General features: G+C 40.8%; 1 pseudogene; it reads left to right on the top strand.

Annotated features, from left to right (window-relative positions):
- The first annotated feature begins 406 nt into the window (after nucleotides 1-406).
- On the top strand, nucleotides 407-526 carry LOC129881274 (5S ribosomal RNA; annotated as a pseudogene).
- The last annotated feature ends 5425 nt before the right edge of the window (nucleotides 527-5951 follow it).

The following is a 5951-nucleotide window of genomic DNA, read 5'->3' as shown; positions in this document are numbered from 1 at the left end:
ATCCACAAGTAATATTCCCAGATGATGCTGGAGTGCAAAGTGAGTCTTGTAATCCTGGTCATATAGTGGAATTTTCGACCTTGGGTATCACTTCCTATCATCCGTAACTTATATCAGCTGGTACCCTTACCTTTTGGGTTTTGTTGTTTCTTGCCCTCAGAGTTGACTGCCAAGTAGTGTCGAAATTCCCTCGCCCACTGGCCCATATAGTCATTCTGTGGTTTTCCTCTCTCTAACTGGTTCTATGTTGAAGAGCTGTGGCATTTGAGTGTGTCGTCAGTTAGCAGTTAGCTAATCCTTCTTGTCTTGCTTAAATCCTCTTTACAATACCCCTCCACATAACGTATAGTACTCCACGAACATAATCTTGTGTCGTTTATCCGCCGCTAGTTCAGATTCTTCCATCTCGCGTGATCATACCAGCACTAATACATTAAGTTCCATCAGAATTTTGAAGTTAAGCGTGCTGGGGCAAGAGTAATACTGGGATGGGTGACCTCTCTGGGAAGTCTTCGTGTCGCGTTTCATTGTAACCCTTGCCACAATGTGCGGGGCACTCAACTTAACTCAAAATTTACCTCAGCGTTGTCTCACGAGTCTTTATGTTTTGCCTTGTCCTTCCCTCTGTTATCTTGCAATCGGCATAGGGGTAGATGTTTAGTTCAACCACGACTATGTCCCTTTTTGGTCATTTTGGCCTAGCAGGCTGTCATTATCCTTCGTAATGTCTCTTGAGTTGGTCGATATCCTTTCATGGTTACACTTTTTTGTTTTTATACGTCGTCGCCTTCTTGTGTTATGTTGTTCAAGGTCTCATCACAACCTTATTAACGCTGTTTATGTAGCATCCAATTATTGGTGGCTTCTGGACCTTTCTAACTTGGTTCGGCAAAATATTTTATTGAAGTTTAGAAGTCCATCTCAAATATATTGCCATATCAATTTCCTCCTCCTAATTTTGCCATTTTCTTATTAACTTCCCCCCTTTAGAACTCGTACTTTCATCTGCCTGTACCTTGCTCTATGTCTCTATGTCAAGTTTCGATTTTTCCCAATCTCTTTCTCCAATCTATGTGGTACTGCATCAGGTCCCCGTCTTCCTGTATTTTTTTTACATCCTGGTTATCCGCGTATGCAATCTTGGCTAAATTATGAAACGACGAGAACCTTTTCATACATAGTGCGACATCTCGTCTGTTACTCTGTACTTGAGTAATGGGACCCATGAAATAACTTGGCCAAGGCCACATTCTACTTATCCTTATAAAAGTTGATATACCCTTGTAGCCGTTCTAAATTTCCTTTTAACTAGGCCACATTTGGATTTCGATATTTATTATCCAAGATTCTCTTGGAGTAGTGGCTTTCCCAACCTATATCCCTTGTTTCTTGGGACGAATAGAAGTTGCTCCATTTATTCCTTAAGTTTTCCATCCTTGTCCCTTAAGGGTTCCACTATTTTTGGGGCGACGTTGTGTACACGCATCATTTTTTTTTGTATCTTGAGCTCCATGCTTTTACTGTGTTCTCAACGCAGGCTTTTAACTTAGTCAACACATACTAAGTGAGCCTTACTATTGGTCCCACTTTATGCCTGCATACTCGTATCACACTGTTCAATTCATATTTAAACATCCCCAAGTAAAGAGGGTGTCCCCCATCGATGACATGAAGAGTATCTCTTACAGCTTTAGTTAAACATAATAGGGGTACTTGATATCAATTTTTAAGGCATACTAAAAGTCTATGTTTCATTTCCTTTTCTTGTCCTGGGAAAATTTCGGCAGAGTTTCCTCTACACTTCTTGCTATCCCACAACCTGCATGCAGAAAATACCAATAATGCCTCACAAGGCCAACACACATATATATATTACACCGCAGCCACACGGGGCTTTTAATATTAATAATATTATAAAAATACTGGACTTACCTCGTATGTCCAACTTCAAACTGCATCTGTTGCACTTCCTGTTTGCCTTCCTTTCAGGTTTCAACTTTACATTTCAATATTAGTTCATTACCTTACCCACCGGATATCTCCCATGCCTTTACTTTACTTACCTGCGTGCTTCGTAATGTCCCATATTGTCAATTACCTCCTTTTATTGGTATCATCCTTCTGTTAAGATCCAAGGTTAGTATAAGGAATTTTCCAATAACTCGGATCTATAGCACGATCTCAGATATGAAAGAAAGGTAACATCCTAAATGCCCTGTAGATTCCTGTTTATAGATGTGGCGCGCAACACATCGATAACCAAGACTCTACTAGACACGGTCTGCAGACACTCTGAGGAAGAACTACTCTGATACCACTTCTATCACGACCCAATCCCGTAGGCCGCAACTAGGGTCCGACCTGGACCCCCGTATACCTACCTATCAGTTGTAGCTATATTAAACTATGAACAAGGTGATACCTCTCACAAAATAAAAAAACCCCAATGAGTTAAAACTTTTTTTTCATGTGCGTGTGGCCTCTTTCACTCGTCTCATAACCCATAAGGGCATGCAAGCCGACAAGGCTGCTATAACATAACAATATTCCCAAAATGTCGTCTAGGCACAATCGAAATGAACTCACAAACATCCCACATTCATATGTCTATAGACCTTTAAGAATAGTGACGGCAACATATGGCGGGACAAGGCCCCCGCCGTACCCATGAATGTACAAATATATACATTAAGTGACCAGTATCAAAAATTCGGCTCCAGAATAGTGAAGCACAACCGACATGGCTGAGAGGAACTCCTAAGTTGAGGGATCTCCAAAATAAATATCTATACCTGCGGGCATAAAACGCAGCCCCCCGAAGAAAAGGGGGGTCAGTACGATATATGTATTGAGTATATAAAGCATAACATAACTGAGATAACAACTGAAACAAGGATGTAGGAAATCAAGTATAGCATTTAGTAGGGTACTGTACTTGCACCTCATAAAATAAATTCCTATATACCAGTATCACGTACCGTATCTGGCCTGCTCGGGGACTCAGTATTACAAATACATCATCTATCACGATAGGCATATGCATATTGTTAGCACTGTGATGACTTAAAGGCAACAACTCAGCTATTGCAGGAGTTCTAACATCAAGAAGCAAACGAGAGTCTCGACTCATGCTCAGGGCTTTATGAATGGATTGAATCCCAAATATCATATACATATCATTAATAACTTACATCTAAGACATGCCAAAAGAAAAGAAGGATAGCTCTACATACTTATTCCAAAACCATGCCAAAAGAAAGCTTCGCATACCTCGTACGAGTCACTCTTTGTCACGTTTGCCTCGTCGTCCTTTGAACCTATTCATCCTGGAAGTAATACGAATATCAACCACTATTGACTTTCCAGCATCTTAGGTTTCACCTTCGTATTTATGGAATCTATTTCCTTGTTCGTTTCCTCGACTAGTTCTTTAATTAATTAAGGCGTTAACAAAAATTGGGCAGCACATCCCCTATAATGTGCCCTATCCAAATTTCCAATTAGATCCCTAAACACTACAGCCAACCAAAAACAACAACCTGCAACATATGTTTATGCAATTCACACCAACAATATACAACATAAACTCCAAATGACTCGCTCAAAAATACGATATCAAAATAGGGTTTCTAGTTTCCATTTTGCAAAACCTTTAACTATACGAAGCAGGAGGGGGGAAGGGTCATGTGGCTACAACCAGAAGCTCCCCCACCTCATTTAGAACATATTTAGACCCTACAACAACAAGCCACACCCCTGCAGCAGCACCTCTGTCACGACCCAACCCCGTAGGCCATGACGGGTGCCTGAAATGGACACCCCTGTCTACCCTGGCCAACTATATGTAGTATGTCCCCTGGTTATACTCAAAATACATCAACAGATAAGACAACTTATAAGATGACAAGGCTATGTAACACATGGGGTCGTCCCGTGACATATATATATGCGGGCCGACAAGGCTGCCACAACACAGGGAACGCCCTAAATCATAAGTCATATCAGTACAGCCATACATACCTGTACATACAGCTCATATATTAGTCAGGCACAGCTCATATACAGCCCATACACAACTTATATACAACTCATAGACAGCTTAGATATAATTCATATACAACATATATACAACTTATATACACATACGCTCTATACACATATAACCCACATCTGTATCCACAGACCTCTAAGAGTTAAAAGAACAGTAACATAAGGCAGGACAGGGCCCCTGCCGTATCCGTGAACAAAAATTATTACATGCATTAAGTTATAGTACCCAAAATCAGGCTCCAGCATAATGGAGCGTTCTTGGACCGCTGAGTGGGACTCCTATGCTGGTGGATCCCCAACTTGTGTACCTGCACCTGTGGGCATGAAACACAGGCCCTCGAAGATAGGGTGTTAGTACGACATATGTACTGAGTATGTAAAGTGTAAGTTAACAAAACCGGAAGTACATCCGAAACAGAGGAGCAGGAGGACAATTTATCAAATCGGAAACATGTACCTGTACTCTATGAATCATAAAAACATGCATGCTCAAATTTTCAATATAGCCGGCCCCGTCAGGGGTCCAGTGAGTCATATATGTAGTATCAGTATCAGGCCCCGTGCCATCACCACTTTATTACAATACCTCATCATAGTATCAGTATCAGGCTCTAGGCCATCGTCACCTTATTACAACACATCATATAGTATCATTATCAGGCCCCAGGCCATCTTCACCTTATTACAACATATCATATATACACATACGGATGCCGGCCCTCTAGCGAGGGACTCGGTAAACAATGTAGTGAATTGCATGAATCTGATGACCAGCCCGAGACTCGGAGAAGAAGTGTTACAGTATACACGAGTAGAGTAGTGAGAAACAAAACACAGTTTAAATCATTATCTGAGACTCAATGAAGTCATCAAGTGAACCACCACCTGGGGATCAGGTAGAAGGTATCTGACGTATACTCTCTAACTGTCACTAAGGACTATGTAAAAAGGAGTTTTTGGAAATCTTAGACATATTCCAATGTGAAGTATCTTATAGCAGTCCGGGCAATGGTTATCTCAGAGCCTCTCTTTTTTTACAAACAAGAGCTTAGTCGAATCAATGGTTATACAGTCATATAGAAGACTCAAAGATAGCAGCTTACTACTTTAAAGTTTAATCATTCAAAAGTGAGTGAGGGTCCTGAAGTCATATTCAGAACCTGGGAATGGAATTACCCCCAAAGCTCATATCATATCTTGCTTACATCTAAGACATGCTAAAAGAGAAAAGATAGGCTTTACATACCTATACCAAAAGCATACCAAGAGAAGCTTCACATACCTCTTATAGACTCCCCTTAATAGTGTTTATGTCGTTTTCCTCGCAACCTATTTAACACGGAAGTAAGGCGAGTATTTATAATCCTTATACTTTTCAGAAACTTAGGCTACCCACTAATATTCATAGCATTCATACTCTCGCTCTCCTTCTCGACTAGTTCCTTAACTAGTTAAGGTGTTAACGAAAATCGGACAACACCTCCCCTATAATGTGCCCTATCCGAATTCCCAACCATGTACTTAACATGTTCAGCCAACCAACAATACAACCAGCAGCCCATACATATGCACAGTATGCCAACGTTACACAATATAAACTCCCAACGATTTACTCGAAACTATGATACCAAAACTAAAGTTTTTAGTCTCTCTTTCGCGAATTCTATAATTGTACAAAGCGGAGGGTCATGTGGCTGCAAGAAGAAGCTCCTACGTCCTCATTAAATCATTTTCCAGCATCACAGCACAGTACTACACGACCAGCAGTCACACACCACAAGCACAACGCGTTATTCGATTACAATTCAACTATAGCGATTCCAAATTCGTTTATTTCGAACGCTGAACTTTTCAAACCTTTTCCCCAACTTCCAGCAGCCACTAAGGTGTGTAATACACCC

The sequence above is a fragment of the Solanum dulcamara genome, chromosome 2, assembly GCF_947179165.1.
Source record: "Solanum dulcamara chromosome 2, daSolDulc1.2, whole genome shotgun sequence".
Taxonomy (NCBI): domain Eukaryota; kingdom Viridiplantae; phylum Streptophyta; class Magnoliopsida; order Solanales; family Solanaceae; genus Solanum; species Solanum dulcamara.
The sequence above is the reverse complement of the archived record's forward strand: the minus strand, read 5'-3'. Positions and strand labels throughout refer to the sequence as shown.